The sequence below is a fragment of the Gambusia affinis genome, linkage group LG04, assembly GCF_019740435.1.
Source record: "Gambusia affinis linkage group LG04, SWU_Gaff_1.0, whole genome shotgun sequence".
NCBI lineage: Eukaryota > Metazoa > Chordata > Actinopteri > Cyprinodontiformes > Poeciliidae > Gambusia > Gambusia affinis.
In genome coordinates this window covers 9,830,106-9,846,368 of record NC_057871.1, presented here as the reverse complement: position 1 = coordinate 9,846,368, position 16,263 = coordinate 9,830,106, and the positions used below count along the sequence as shown (strand labels likewise).

General features: G+C 36.9%; 1 protein-coding gene across 10 annotated transcripts in view; it reads left to right on the top strand.

Annotated features, from left to right (window-relative positions):
- adgrl3.1 (adhesion G protein-coupled receptor L3.1) overlaps positions 1 to 16,263 on the top strand; it is a 163,225-nt gene that overhangs the window by 13,979 nt on the left and 132,983 nt on the right. For all 10 annotated transcript variants that reach the window (XM_044115192.1, XM_044115193.1, XM_044115194.1 and 7 more), the window contains exon 2: positions 8,008 to 8,088. The gene's annotated coding sequence lies outside the window, so the exon portion shown is untranslated. The remainder of the gene's footprint in view (positions 1 to 8,007; positions 8,089 to 16,263) is intronic.

Sequence of the window (16,263 nt, the reverse complement as noted above, 5' to 3'; positions counted from 1 at the left end):
TGAACAATGAGGTCATCGCAGGGCTGGGGGCATAAATTTCTCGGTGGCATGGTGTATAAGCCGGCATTTCTTATCAATGGAAGAAACTACCACAGGGTTTCAAAACACAGGATTGTTTAAGGACTTGGTGCAAATAAAAGACTGAGGCAGAAGACAGTTGTATGGAGAAGTCTAGATTGGCTGTTTTATGAATAGTGTTGCCTTCAATTACTTTAACAGTCATGTTTTGCTGCACAGTAAAATGTTTGTTGTAGTCTATTACAGCATGTTGTTGAATAGATGCAATTTATTCTTTTTTTCTCTTCACTTTCCAGGACTTGCCCGCCTCTCATATCCCCGACGCTGCAACCAATGATATTTTCCATATCTTTCCCTTCTTCAGCAGATTGTCTGCAATCAGCGTCGGCTGTAATACCATCATCCCTTGGCCCCTCTTAAATTTCTTGCTTACTTGGCTTTTACTTTAACTGCATTACATACATCTTCCACTCCCTGTTCATCTGGTTCCTTTCAGCATAAACCAGGCTGAAAGATCTGACTTGAAGCACGTTGATGGGACTCGTCATTTGATGGAAAATTTGGAAAACAACGCTGTCATTTATTGTGCCTGCTTTGTGGCCCGACTGTGACGCTGATTGATATCGAATGGCATTTTCATTCAGAGTCTTTCGGAGTGAGAATATGTGCGAGAGAGTATCGATCTGTAGCTTAGCTGTTCGTGTAGTGTGATAGGATGAAGAAAGGAAAGAATGACTACATGGTCATGCTTAATCGAACAAAAGTATAAACAATAAACATTTGAAACTTTCTACGTTTTGTCAGCCACAATCTTCAGTGTATGTTATTTGAAAGATCAGCCCAAAGATTTTTTTTCCGTCTTCTTCTCTTTTTTTAATTAAATGTCTGTAAAGTATTGTGGGCATTTGTGTCCAGTCCCTCTGAGTCAATGTTTTCTAGAACTAGCTTTTGTTGTAGTTGCATCTGCCAAAGGTCCGTTGATCTCTGTCAGCTTTTAACCTCTGGTGATTAAGTTTCTTGCTTAAGCCTAATTTGTTTTCACAGATTGTCAAATGGATTCCTGTCTTTACTTTGACTAAACTCATCATGTCTGCATGTTTAGGGGTAATGTCTTTTGTACCCAGGATCACCCTGTATTTTGCTTCACCCTTCTTCCCATCAACTCTGACCAACATCTGAAAATTGCCCTTCTTTGAGCTTTCTTATGATAATTGCTTTCAATTTGCAACTTTTCCATAAAATCACAGGACAATATTTATTAATAAAGTTACATAGGAAGACAATAGCCTGCAATACAAATGCAGGCTATTGCTGAAATAGCCTGCATTTGCTGAAATTACAATCTTTCCAGTTTGTAATTTATAAAAGTTTTGTTTTGGAATGACATGCATCATTATTGTCTTATTTCTCCACAGTAACTAAAATTTGTGGCTATTTGCTAACAAAATGCAAGGCACTCTAACAGTGGCTAATGGTATGGTAATGTAAGTTTTGTCACTTGTTCCTTTTTGCATCTTGTCTTCCGCCTTCTTAAGTCATCCACACAGGGATGCACTTCAGGTGCAAATCTAGCACCTTTTTCCGCCCAAGTTCATTCTTTTGACTGGTGAATAATGCTCGACAAAGAGAATTCTCAAATCCGCTGGGTTCCTTTTAGCACATTTACAATGTGTGATTGCAGAATAGACTGCACAAGTCTGAGGCTGACATGGTCCAACTGTCTTCAGATAAAAGCACCATGTTCCCTTTGGTGTGGATGCCTCCCTGGCAATTTGTCCCTGAAGTATCTTTCACATTGTGTAATAAAGTCATTTTACCACCTCTGCGTTGTGCAAGCGAACCTGATAGTGTCATACAAAGACAGATGACTAGGACCATAGCCTGTGGGCCTGCTGCAATAACTAACAACGGGCCACGTGCCTGTTTTCTAAAAAAAAAAAAAAAAATGAAAAAGTGTTCTCATCCTCCCCTTGAGTGTGCTGACAAGCCTTTTTTGAAGGCTTTTACTCAGATAGGACGATAAATGATAGAAGATCTTTCATAGCTGAAAGGGAAAGTGTAGGTTCAAGATGTTTATTGGAGGATAAAGTAAGTGAAGAACTTGTTGACCAATATGATCTTTTAAAACACTATCGTTGTCCAAAATTAATTTACCAAGTTTTTTTGCTATAGTTGGTCCATTGTGTCTAGGAGTCTGGATTTTGTTGTACAATCTCTGCTCAGGACTGGGTGCCTGATTACTAGTGGTGTGGCATTATTAAATCCATATTATTTATTTACAAAGTCCTTTTTTATTGAGCTCTTCCACCTTAACTTTTCTGAATATGTGGTAACATCCGAGGGGATAAATTTAAGTAAAACTTAACAATGAATGAATGTGGTTTGTACAGTGTAATAATTGACCAGCTATAGTCAGTATGTCATATTTATTCTTGTTGTTCCTGCTGGCAGGCGGCCTAGCCAATCTGTTTTGTTATTCTCAGTGGCGCCCCCCCCCAACATTGAAAAATGCTTGCTACTCCCTTAAGCCCCCTCCCTGAGAATCAGGTTCAATTCATACAAATAGTCATCTTCTTCACTCAAGACATAAATGTAATAATCAATAAATATATAGAGATGTACAGTAGGAAAAAGACAGAAATGGTGCCGACTTTACAAATTCTGCAGTATTCTGCTATATAGAATAGGTTTTGTTACAATTATAAAATTCTGAAAGCACAACCAACCCTCGAAACAAATGAATATATGGTGATAGGAATCTTGGAAACAGGAGCTAATATGCTGAGAGCTGCTTGCACGAGCAAGACATTTTGCTTTCTGGTAAGTGCTGAACAACTAGCACTTTTAATTTAGCATTTGTTCCTTTTCTGACTTTTTTCACACTCTCTCCTTGTCTCCTTTCACTGATCTATATGAGTCACATAGCCAAGAGTCTTTCATTTTCTTCCTGGGTACAACGTGCATACTATTGCTCCATATTCTTTATGCTTATATTGAATTAGAGACCAAGGAGATAGCTGTGGTTTTTAAATGAACAGTAAGAGGCTCCACCCTTTCAGAGAAAGCTTCAGCTCCACCATAAATCTCCACCAACAGGCATCGACAAAAATCCTAGACTGTTATGATGCAATCTTTGGTTTATGGCATAATTACAAAGGCTAATACATAAAAAAGATCATGAAAGCATATGGCACAGTTCTAATTACATCCAGAGGACTGATGAATAATGGGGATGATGTGGGACAGTGATCCAACCGCTGCTTCTCACAATAGAAAACACTATTGTTTTCCTGTGGGAAAATGTGAAGCGTGTCTCATGTGAAACCTACTGGTACTCTTCTTCCGAAAGATAGAACCGAGAGGGACAGAGGAAAAATAATGGAAAGAAAAACTCATCTATCCACTGTTCAGTAAGGCCAGAGCACCCTGACCAAAACCCTTTTTCCAGTAACCCTCATAAACTCCTAATAAAAGCTGAAGGGCTCACCTGTTTCTGGACTTTTCCTTTTTCTTTAAACATTTAAAAAATATATGATTGTAGATTGTAACACATACCACTGGTATCTTTAAAACTTCCATTAGCAGGAAGAAACAGAAGACAACGGAGCTAGGAAAGGGAGCTGTCTGTTTACATCAATACAGACATTACTGATAGACTGATGTGGTTAGCAAGATTAAAAGAGCACCCAAAGAAAGGACTTTGGGTGCTTCTAGTGGAACTAAAACAATAAGAGATTTTGATATCTAAGCGAGAAATGTCAAAGTATTTTGGCCTTATGATAGTAGCCCCCATAGTTTCCCAATGTTATTAAAAAAATCTCAAGCTCACGGTGAGAACACCCTTATTCGTGCAGTAAATAATGGAGGTGAGAATAAATACGTGTTAGCTTGGTCTTTACAACGACAGAAACACACTTTGTTTCATACATTTAGAAAATCAACACTAAGATTTAAAAGCTATTTTTGGATGGTAATTTAAATGGTAATAGATTAAAATCTAAGCATGGATATTTCAAATATTGAAAGATTTTACAAAACACTACGGATTTGGATTCATAACCCTACAACAATGTATTAGAGATGTACTAGTTGGATTTTATATATATAAAAAAATTCTTTCTGCTTCTAGACAGACGAGACTTGACACTGAATTGGGAAAAAGACTTTCAAGTTGCCTTGGACCTGCCTTGCAAAGACTTAAAACTTAACTTGAACTAGAAAAAAGAATTCTTGAACTACTTTTACAGAGATTGAGGTTAGCAGTATGGTTGAGCTCAAAGTAAATTTCTACTATTGTGAAAATATCTCCAGTCCCCAACTGTTTATTTGACCAGTGTTTGATGAACTTTCCCACCATTGTCACTTTGCATTGGGTGGTTGGTTAGAGAGATGACAGTGATTATTTACATTAGAAAATAATGTAAAATAATGTAAATAATTATTTACAATAATTATTGGCAGAGGAATCTTCACACATAAGATTCCTCTGCCAATGAATCTTATGTGTGAAACAGAGAGGATATGTGTGAAACAGGTTTTTTAAGTCAAAATAAATTTCCTATAAAAATATCTTAAGTGGATCCTAATTTATTACTTTCATAGTGCCTTGATTCTCTGATACTTAAACACCACACATCATCAGTTCTCAGAGTGTATTTCTCATTGGAAGATTCTTGGTGGTACACTGCGTCTTATATCCTTGTCCTGTAAAAAATATATTACAGCCTGCATTGTTAATGTATATGTGAATGTTACAATGGGCTACAGCTTCATTAAAGGGCATTTGCATAAACTACACAGCTAAAAGTTTTGGAGATTGGAGGAGTCTTTGTCTTGGGTGTGGTAGTCTAACAGTTTGAAATAATTTATTTTATGAAGTAAAGACAGAGGGAATATGACTGATCCATACACTTTTAGAAATAAAATACTGAGCTATCCCTTTAAGACAAAAACGCTATGTTAAAAGGAAATTAGTTCTTGTGGCTGTTTTATTTCTCCAATAAAATAATGTAATATTTTGTTCCCTTATTTGTGTCTTTTCTGCCTTATTTGTGTTGCCAGCTATTTACTTCCACTGGACAATTTCTAATCTGCAACAATAAGCCTAAATGTAACAAAAACAGGTACTTTTATATTCCCACAGTCCTTCTCAAAAAGGAAGCACTACTTCCTGCGATGGTTTTCAATACGAGTTCTGATTGTTAAGCTTGAATTCTTTCAGTATGAATGTATTTCCGAGGTTAGCTGTTCTTGTGTGTCTTGGTGAAATCTAACATATTTTCCCATAAAGCCATTGCTGTGCTATACACTGGAAAGTTGTGCCCTCTGACAGTTGAAGAGCAACTTGCAATTTATGGTAATGAGTAAATCATTTACCGGGGTTAAGGAAAATGGTGGCTGGCCCCTGGTGTACACATGGACTTTTCAGTGGCTACATCTTTGACCCTCTCCTATTTGTTCACTTAAACAAGCCTTAATAAAAAAATCTCATTCTTTTCCGCCTTCCACTGCTTACGCAAACCTTGTCCTTCAGTTCCTCTCTTCTGCATCCGAACCCACTTCTGTTCCACCTTTCTTCCTCCATTCCTTCCGCACTGATGCCACCGTTGTTAACCAGCTAGATGTGAATAATGCTTACTGTCTTCTGTGAGAAACAAGTCAGACAAGCATGGATGGGCTGCATAGGTGGGGGTGCTCATCACTTAAGTTATTTCTTACTAATTATCTCTTGCCCGTGGTGGTTCTGCTGCATCGAAGAGCGAGCATAGATATTACATTTTATATTTGCCTGCCTACACATGATCACACATATAAGTAGAGTTCTGTGAAGGCATCCAACACAGAGAAACAGCTTCTGGCCTCCTGTGCTGCCTAATAGACCCAGTTACTGCACAGCCCTGCCCTGGAGCGCCACAGAAGTCCAAGCCCAGATTGTAGATCTAGATGTGTGTGTGTGTGTGTATGAATTTTACATTTGTTTTTTATTTTTTTTATTTGTGTGTGTGCCTGGAACATTCTTCCTTGGCTCACAGATAAAGACTGCCAGAAAATAAGGGCATACAGATAGACGCTATTTCCTGGACTGCATCATCTTTCCCAGAAAAACAGCAGCACACTCACTGAGCACACACACACAGAAACCGAACAAACTGCATTTGTTGTGCCAGAGGAGATGAGCATGAATCTGTGCATAAAGCAGACATTGAGAAGAGATGCAAGGAGCTTAATCCCAGAGAGCTGGTCAAAATGTTTATCCTTAAAGATTGATGAAAATTACTGCGATGAAAGGTTTTTCCAAGCAGATCAATGGAAAACAAGTAGTCATGCTTTTTTAAAAATGTTATCACAAACTTCATTAACTTTTATTGGAACTTTATTTGATAGACTATACAAGCAGAACATGATCATGGAGTGGAAGGAAAACATGACACATGGTTTTCAAAAGTTTTTAGAAGCAAGTGCCAGAGAAGTATGAAATACGTAGTGTACAAAATAATCACTGACCATAATATTCTGTGATATAGGAATTAATAGAATGGGCTTGTTCAAAATAAGACCAGTACGTATCAGTCAGTTCAACCAATGAGAAATCATGAATCAGAGGCGGCCCTTTTTCAAAGACAAAGGCAGCACATGTTGGCCAGAGTGTCTTTCTCTCTTTATTCAAAAGATACTTTGATTAAAAAGTTGTTCTGAAAGTAGAAAGCATTGAATGTTTAATTTAAAATTTTATTATTGAAAAAACATATGCAGAAGTAATAAGGAGCACATTGGGAGGCCTAAAGAGACATGGTTAAAAATATTTTGTCAGGTAATTTAACAGTAATTTTAAGTCAGAGGACATTGGGAAGCACAGTCATTCAAGCATTGTGCTATGGGGGTGTAGAAGTATAGGTCATGTTTTATGTTGAAGAAAAAAAAAGCCAAATGAAATGGGTATTCAACAAGAATACGAACCCATCCATTTTCTAATTAACAAACCAGCTTCATAGATCCTACAGAAGAAAATTTCTGCTGCAGCTTGTTGATTCTTCTACCACACATCATCATGGGAGTGTAATGTTATGGTTGATGTCTGGAGTTAGTTTTCCAATACACACATATCATATTGCATGCAGGCTAGAAAGTTAGTTTTTCGGTCTCATCCTAATACATCAATATGCTTTCCATGTTTTCTTACATAAAGTCCAGATTTATGAAGTACACAACTACTGGTTGAAGCAAATGGGCTTAGATACAAATCTGTACCACACTTAGGATACTTTTTTGCAAAAACGTTTAAAAGCCATATATAATTTTCTTTTCAGTTCATAATCCTGCATTACTTTATATTGGTTTGTCACATATGCTTGTTGCTATAACATGACAAAGTAGTCAAAAAGCATCAGTGCTTTTGCAAGACCATGTATTGTATAGATATAATGAGACACATTGGTAAGAATAACAGAACAAATACAGAAGTTGACAGAGAAAAATTAAATGACAAAGTTGGAAGAGGATGCAAACCATTTTAGATATGAAAGTCTGTCTCTGTATCTGTGAAACACAGCTACCAATTTCCCCTCGTCCCTGGCATTTGACAGAGAAATGCTAACCATATCAACAAGCTATCATGGCACAAGAGAGCTTTCCACTCAGCAAACTGCCAGGGAGAACAGAGGTAGACCATTACTGTCTTTGATATCCCAACACTTAAGAGGTCATTACAAGGCGGATTGCACAAGCACACACACACAAGCGTGGCGGTGTAAACACCAAACAGGCGCCCCTGTAAGCTGCAGCGGCTTTGTGAACCGTCTGGTTCTTGTGTTTGAGTGGGTTATGGCTATTCACACAATCTGGATGGGGCCATTATTTACATGGCACCCCACTTTCACTACATATTATAGGTATCTGTCTCTATTGTGAAAAATGACAGGGACTTCAGTTCAGTGAGCTTGAATAACACCCCCTCCTCTCTCTGTGTTCCCCCCTCGCTCTTCTCTCCAGGTTGAGGACGTCTTGCTGCCACTGAGATGTGATTCTCTACAGTTTCATTTTCCTCCAACAAAAGAAGATATACACTATCAGGTAAGAATATGTGTGGAGGGATTAAATACATGCAGTCTGGTTGTGTAACAATTTTAAACATATTTACCAAGGTGTGCTGGTCAGGTCAGAATGCATTTTTATTTACAGCAGCCATATTTATGCCTGAAGGAACAGCCAAGCAAATGCACACACACAGCTGGTGCTGTGTTTTTTTCCGCAGACTCTACAGTATGCGTTATGCTTTTTTAGAACCCAAATGCGACCCGGGGTTTTCCCCAGAGACCTCAGGGTTCCATCTGTGCCAGGAAGTGCTCTAATTGGCCTGAACAAATGTGTCCTCTGAAAGTGCTAATCCAATCTGATTCGACCAGGCTTCAGAAAGAATATGGAAGAACATGCGGCATGCCATGAAGGCAGCAAGGATGGAAAAGCGCAGGAGAGACGCACTGGAAGCATGGGAGCAAACAGAGTTCTAATTGCAATTGGCCTGCTGTTCATTGAACGCATCAGCAGGAGTTTTACCACGAACCCAGACCTTCATCTGCCCATGAAGGCACTAACCACAACTTATTTACACTGTATTTACAAGCTGAGCAAGACCTGTAAAATGTCGAATTTACGAGCTTCCGTTTAATTAGGAATACTGTCTCCCAGAGTTGGCTGATGAATTGCACAATCAGTTTATTGGCAATAGAGAGAGGCACAGTTGTTTGATATTGACACACTTGCCAGGGAGCAACAGTCGACGTCCGTTTTTCACTAAGAGGAGAAATATATTGCATCTTTGCTGTGTAAAAACCCAGAGGTCATGTTTTCATGCAAGATCCTACTCTGTATTGATTGAATTGGCTGAGAGTAATGTGAAAGCAGGGTGCGCTCTTTCTCCTACTGTGTGATTTAGCATTTTTCTTTGCTATTGGTGGTATTTCGTGGGCTTCATTTTCAAGCACGTTTCACCACAGGCCTCAAAATGTCCAGTTTGATGGTGCCGTTCAAGGCAAGCGTTAGGCATTTTCTTTCTTACCTTTTGATTTAATCCGTATCGCATCTTAATATTTAAATTTGTTTCTACATTCTGGAAAATGTGGTGCAGTCATCAATAAGTCTTGCAAAAATATTGCTACTCCTTTAATTTTCAACATTTTGTCATATTCCAGACAGACTCCAGCGTATCTTATTAAGTTGTGAGTAAAAAAAAAAAACTCTGAAAAGTGTAGCATGTAAACATTATTGTGAAAAGATTTAGCCCCTTTTCATATTTCTTTCTCTTTGCTTTATTTGTCACATCTAATTGTTGCAAACCATTAAATTTATTTTAATGTTAAAAGATGACTAGAGCAAGTACAAATCATTATTTTCTTGTTTAGTATGAGGTAGAAAAATGATCCAAACCGATCTGACCCTACGGGAATAATTCCCAGCTTCTTTCACCTAATTGCAGGTTGTGTTGCCCTTGTCACCAAGCATTTCCAGCGAACAGTCTTGACAATAAGTATCTTACAATGCAGTAGCGGAATTTGGCCACATTATTTTGATTTAGCCACATTGGATGGTTTTCAAGCATGAATAGCCTGTTTAGTTTGATGTTGTGACATGGCTATAAAATTTGGGTTTTTTTTATTCTCTGATTGATCGAGAAGTTCACTTCCAATTGTCCTATGAATATTTGTCCTGCTGCGTAACGTAAGTGCCGTAGAAGCTGAGGTCACAAACTGATTGTTGGATATTTTCCTTCATTATTTTGTGATACAGAGCAGCATTTATAGTTCCATCAATTACAGCAAGTTGTGAACATCTTGAAGCAGCAAAGCAGACTCTAACACCATCTTCTTTGAAGTTCTGTTTCTTAAGTAATAGGAGACATATTGTCTAAAGTGTTTAACTTTTATCTCGTCAGTCCACAGAATATTTTCCCAAAAGTTCTTGGACTCCTTAACATGTTTTTAATGAAATGGGAGACATTCCTTTGTGTTGCTTTTTGTCTCCTTAACTGAGGTAAGCAACATTTTCTGTGCTTTAGAATTTACTCTTTCCGGTTTAGTAGATAAGGCATTGCTGAGATAGTTCACTACTGTTTTATGATTTGGAGAATGACTCTCACTGTGCTCTCATGCTCTATTAATCAATAAATATAAATTACTTTGTTTCTCATCTGTTCTTTTTTCTTTTTAGATTGAACATGTTTTGTAGACTCTGTTAAGCTTTAGGCATGTTTTTGGACAAGTTCTGTTTATAGGATTTATTGATTGTATGGGTCCAGCATAAATTAGGCCTTTGTGTGACTATTAAAATTAAGTCTTTATTCTTATCTAATTTGCAATTTAACAAAGAGGGATTTGCATATGTTTTTCCCTTGATAGCTGAAATAATCATTTAAAATTAGTTTGATGATCTGAAATAGTTAAGTGTTGAGAAAAACCCATCTGAAAAGTATGTAGGGTAAGGTTGAAAAACGTTCACATACTTTTGGAAGCACTATATATAATTTCATATGTCATACTCTTCCTGTCCAGGATTTCTCAACCAGCATGCCTTCCTTCCTTCCTTCCTCTGCTCTCATATGAATCTGAATGCTTGCTTTGAAAGCTAACTTTGTGATATCAAGGCTGCATTTTGTCATTAATTTAGTGAAACAATGAGCGAAAAGAAAGAACAGTGGGAAATGGGATATGTCATTCTTTGTGTTCGAGTGGTGGGGGGTATGTTTCTGTCCCTGGGAGAAACAGGTGTTTCCTGCTCCACTTACACAACCTTCATTTACCTCATTACTAATGAGAGCTCAGACTGAAATACAATCTGTACTGGCCGAATGTTAAGTGAGTTTACGCAGCAGCACAATGCAGATAGATAAGTAAATTAACACACTCTGAAATTGCACATAGCACTCACTTATGGTATACAGTACCATGCAGAAGTATTTACACTGTATTCACGTTTTATTGGGGTGGTATATGAGCGACTATATCAAATAAGCAGATATTGTGAAGTAAATAGAAAATGACGCAAGGAAAAAAATTAAAAAGTGTTGCATTTAGATCTATTTGAGGCATCCTTTGTAGCATGGCTCTACCAGCTTCATTTTTTTTAAAAAACTGATAGGCTTGCCCACGGTCCTTTGCAAATTAGCGCAGCCTCAGTCAGATTTGTGTCTGTGAATATCCATTTTCAAGTGTGACCACAATTACATTTAGGCTTTGACTTTGACTAAGCCATTCTCTAACATGGATATAATTTAACCAAAGACATTCTATTGTAGCTCTAGTTGTATGCGTATAGTTGATGAAGTTGTAACTTGACTAAATGTGACAATTGTGTAAATTGTGAACACCCAATTTACCTTGAGGTTGACAAACATGTACCGTACTAAAACAACTTAAGTGCCTGTATAAAGTAAGGTATTTGGAATTTTAGCATCAAAAATGTTGGTAAATACGACTGAAATATTATTTCAATAATAACATAAAATTTTCTAGAATATTCTCTACTAATGAATATACAGTTAAATCATTAAATTAAAAGGCTAGATTATAGAAATTTTATTCCAATATGGAGGCCTTGCTTTTTGTGCCCATACTTACTTTTTTCTAATAAAACAACCTGTGCACACAAACAGTAAGTTACCATTCATATCCTCTATTCTTGGTGCACCCACCATTGAATGTACGCTTATTGTTTTACAACATGACCTGATAAGATGGAGCCCATATGTAAACCCTGCCAGTCAATCCCATCCACACAGCTGCCACAGAAAGGCTGCAGATTGTCCAGGGTCCAAGTTGAGGGCTTTGAGGCTGTCACTTGTGGCATGTGTGTTTTCTGTGCTGGCGTACTTTCGTCTGTGCTGTTTGTGCCTGTAAGACAGAAGCCTGTTTCTGAGAGTTGACAGATGGACCCGTGCAATTAGACGCAGCCTGGCTGTGTGGAGAAATGCACACAAACAGACGTGTGGAAACCGCATGAACCCAGAACCGGGCAGGATGCAGATGTCTCTGAAACTCTAGATCTGACACAGGATGCAACAGAGATGCAGATCTGAGAAGGTCTGTTTGAATGTCTCTGTGTCTGTCTACCTATTGGGGAAAACTTATTTGTGTTTATTTAATAAATGAGATGAGCAATATTCATGGAATTAATAGAATTACTTTTATGTCTCTTCAAGCCATTTCAGACCAGAAATATTTGAGTTTTTCACTAACTTTCATTCACAAATTTGTCATATAGCATAAATATTAATTTACTATTTTTTTATATACAGACACAAATGTCCTGTGAATTTATTAGGATTTATTAGTATTTGGATCATATTCTGTCACAAAATAATATGTTATAATACTTAAGACTAGTCAGAATTGTTTCAAAGTGATCTGGATTTTGCACTTTTTGTCTTCCCAATGACTGACCGGTTTTCCTTCGGCAGACTCAGTAACTACTCCTGCAGAATGATGCTGCCACCACCATGTGCAATGTTAGTTTTAGGCTGTTAAATCTGTTTTGCATGTAGGCAAAGAAAAAAAGACTACCTTTTTCCTGAACACCTGCTTTCACATGCTTACAGTGGCTGTGGCACACTTCAACGAGAAATATTTCTGTCTTTCTTTAAGAAACTGTATTTTTTTTCTCACCATTTTTATTATTAATCCCACAAAATGTGTTGTCATAACGAGATTAAATGATAGATGCCAAAGTAAAGAGGGATAAATACAAACTTTCAGATTTATATTTGTTGAAACATTGGAAAACCATGTATCACTTTAGTTCCTCTTCACATTTTTGTGCTACTTTGTTTTCACATAAAGTCCCAATAAAAATATTAGTTTAAGATTGTAACCTGATAAGATGTATAAAACTTCCATACTTTCACAAGAAGAAAAAGAATCATCAGATGAACTGATATGTAAAAAAATTAAATAAAAAAATCTGCATTTTGCATTAATAGGCATCTGCTGACAATAATAGGCATACAAATATAACAAAAGATAACAATTCTGAATTTTGCTATAATAGGGATGTGTTGACCTTTGGTAACAGTTCGGCCCAGAGGAGATTGGTTTCACGCTGAAAGGTCATGTTTTAAGACTTGCTTGTGAAAATCTCGCTGCTGAAAAACTCGAAAATCCCTCAACAAGTACCACCAGGACCATGCCCCGTAAGCACTTAACCTTTAACTTTTCCAGTGGCGGGGCTCTTTGCTCAGCGGTGCGGCTCAGTGCAACTGTACTGCATGGTTCCCAGGTGTGATGATGGCAATGTGTGAATGTAATCTGTCTTTCTCTGCTTTCAGCTGCTTCCCCTCTGTCATTCATGCAAAGCCGGGCATGTTTTGTCAAAGCACGGTTGAAAGGAGATTATACATTGATAATTTATGAATATGTGTCAAATGCTTGCAAATATTGCTCCAGGACCTACTGTTTCTCCCATTTTTTCTTGGTGTGGTCTGTGACTTGTTGACTGTTCCATAGATACAAGTCAATCCCTTATGTACTCTTTCTTTCCTCCTAAGATCTGTATAGAGCAGCAGGGGAGCACAAACATGCACACATGCACACGCGTACGCACACATACACACACCTACACACCACAAAGTAACACGCATATAGTCAGATTAAAATTCATTTACAAACACACACATATTGACACTTACAAATACAGTGCATTGGCACCTGAGTGCATTGGTACAACCTCCAGGACATGTACACTTGCATACACATATCAGCTGGGAATAGCCTACAGAGATGCTCTTTGTAAACAAGTTGGAAAAAGAAGCTATTCAGGGCCACACCATATTCCATGTAGGATTAGCCGCCTAATTTGTGTGAAGCGCTTTTCTTAAAGAAAACAAGTCATTGTAGTAAGTCCTATTCTTCCTTCCTAATCGGTGCCTTTTCACATTTATGGTGTTTTTCTTGCAGAATAGTGCTAGTCATGTAGAGTATATTGTAAATGTAGACTTCTCAAGGGCTCAGCACAGCAATGTGCAGATGCTCTCACAGATGTTTTCCCTCATTGTGTCTGTTTACCAGTTCAATTATCCTTATCATCCACTACAGAGATTTTTGATATATTTACTGGCCTTCAACAGAAATTTCATCAAAAACACAATGTTACGTTTGCAGAAAACGTCCACTTTTGTGTTTACTGTACGTCTTGGTCAGAGCTGGCAGATGTCTCATTTATTATGAGAACATAAAGTGTGTTGCAAAGCAACCAATTATGGAAAGCTTACATTCTGATTTTTTTCCTAATAAATTAGTTTCTTCAATGTTTCAAAAAGAAAAAGTTTAAACCCTGTTATTATACTCAATAAATTGCAAAAATATGCACACACTTATACTTCTGCACATTTTGACACCTTATACAGTTTCAAGGAAGTGAAGTGATGTCAAGTAGCCAAGAAATCTGTACAAGTCGACTTTGTCATATCACTAAATAAACTCAAGAACTGATTCCTTTATTTTTTCAAAGAAAGAGTCACACATATATACAGGCTATTGTGCTTAAAATACTCAGCTTCAGATGTGAGCTCATATTAGAAGATGAGACTTATTCCACCAGATATATTCATACTGAGACTTGCTTCATTAAGTCTCAGTATGAAGCAATTAGATCTTTAAAGATCTAATGCCTTTAAAGAGTAGTTTTCCCACGGAAAACTACTCGATACACCAATAATTTACAATAAAGAAAGATTCAAAACCAACATAAAACATATATCTTTTATGTAATTCTGTGAAAAACAGATTAAATAATTCAGTTTAATCACTGTGATCCCACTTTCAATCTCTGCTGAATTACTGTATTTTCAGTGCACCTGCCTTCTTTGGTTTGCTGATTGGAACACATCCGCCCACCAGGGATATGAAACTGCAATAAGATCCAGACCTCAGGTCTGTGTGATTTGAATATGAAATGATTAGATTATTGATTTTGGCTATTTGGATCTCCCACCCGAGGTGATACCGAGGCGGCACAATCACAGCAGATGACATTTAGTACTGTGTTTACCTTCACTGTCCCCATTGATTGCATCAAAATCGCCAGCCATACATCCTGCAGCAGCTCATTGTCTCATCAATTTGCAAGAAGTGAAGGATGGAGCTCCTCAGAAATGCAACAGTCGTGGTCTTTGTGTGTGCAAATAACCACATTGCCCTGCAATCAACAATAATGCCATTGCTATGGGCTAACATATCAAATACCTCTGAATCTCATTTTGAAATGATGCATTTCATGCAGCTCCTAATCAATTAAAGCCTGTTGCATTAAATATTAGTCAGGAAATTTAGTATATTGAAAAGTAATTTTTTTATTGATCCCATTAACAATATTGTTTAAGTATTAATTAATTTTTTATTTTATTTTAATACTGTATTATATTTTAAAACTAAAATATATACATGGCATTCCTTTAAATAATTTTGACAAAATTTTCTAAGAACAACAAATGCATTCTAAATATCAGAAGTGATTCAAGCATTTTAACATCAGTTTTTCTGTATTTAAGAAGTCTTGAATGACAATTTAGGACACATTATGCATTCTTATTTGCAATTTCATATTACCATTTCAAATGATAGACTTTGTACCATCAACCTCTTCGGAAGTACATGAAGACATCTTGCACTTCAACCTTCGGATAAAAGTACAGCATATTCTTGAGCTAAGCACCAACCTTGTCGAAATACAGATCTCAAAAATATGTATATCAACATTGATAGAATAAAGGTTAAATCATTCCAACATAAGTATAATCCACACAATATATAAAACTCATGTAGAGTGAATATAAAACATCTACATAAATCAATTTACACATATAAGGGCATGTAAAATCTTTTACAATCCTATTCCACATTATATATTCTGTACAATATGAAAAAAAAAAACAATCCCTGTGGAAGATAAAAGTATAAACAATAAAAACAAACTGGCTTTATAGGTGTCGACACTATTTAACAAATATTTAGTGAAAACACTTCTTCTGTAGTGGTCCCATGTTGATTGGCTAATATTTCCCTATTCTACCTTTTAAAAGTTCTCAGAAACTCTCATATAACACAATTCTCTTCATTCTCTTCAGGGGACAGCACAAATTTTAGTCAGACTTAAGTCTAATCTATGACAATGAGGTTTTAAAACATATTTTTCTGGTGAAGTCATTCTCTTGTTATACATACAGCTTTTTCTTTCAGATTGATCAGTTCTATAAATTCAGTC